Here is a 993-nt window from a genome sequence, read left to right on the forward strand (position 1 = left end):
TCACTCCTAGTCAGTGTTGTTCATGAAAGGAAGTTATCCAGGGGAATGAATCAGTAATGTTAAGAGCCCTTGTGATGACTTTGATCTACAATTTTCTGTAGTACATGAGAAAATCACCCTGTAAATACAGAATGTAAGGAGGTAGAACATTAGGTTATATATGTGTGCATGGTTCTATAATGATGTGAAGGACTGTCAGCCATCTGGGGTTGAAGAGTGTGATGTAAGACCTTTTTCAAACGAGATGTTGGAGCTCAGCTGTGGAGATTTGTGTTCAGCAGTTTTTTGGAGTGTCCTCAGGAGTTTTTTGGCTACATGGTGTATATGAGAGATATGAGAGATAATCACAACCAGGGGATTACATGAGGAATAATAATAAATAATATGAGATCTAAACCAGATGCCCCACTAATCTTTCCATCCACCGCAGTTGCTGAATAATCATTTATCTTCTCTAGAACTCTGCTGCAGTGTTCTTCAGATTAGAGTTTTTATTTGAATTACAGAATGAAAAATCCTGAGTTGAGGAGGTCATAGTTTCAACAGGAGCTTTCAGGGTGTAGAATAGCCATGTGGACACTCTGTCAATGAGGCATGTCTTTACCCATAATCCTGTGTGTCAGTTTACTCACTATTACAATGTGAGTCACTATTACAATGTGAGTAAACTGACAAACAGGATTATGCGTGTCTTTCTTTCTTAAATCTGGATGTTCATCGAAATAAATCATTCATTATGATTCATACAGCAATTTGTATAAAAACCTCACACATTATTATACTTCTCTAAAGAGGAAAGTGATGATGATGTGAAGATGAGAAGAATCAGGCCTTAAAAATTTATTTGAAGTTTCTTCTTTTCACTCACTGTGCTGTTAGTAAATCACACACTGCCACCTACTGGACATTCACACACCTACACTGTTTAAAGCGCTAAACTCCTTGTTTTCCTAAATAATAGTCATCTATTGGCTCAACAGACACTGCCCAATG

The sequence above is a fragment of the Tachysurus vachellii genome, chromosome 7 (assembly GCF_030014155.1).
Source record: "Tachysurus vachellii isolate PV-2020 chromosome 7, HZAU_Pvac_v1, whole genome shotgun sequence".
Lineage (NCBI taxonomy): Eukaryota > Metazoa > Chordata > Actinopteri > Siluriformes > Bagridae > Tachysurus > Tachysurus vachellii.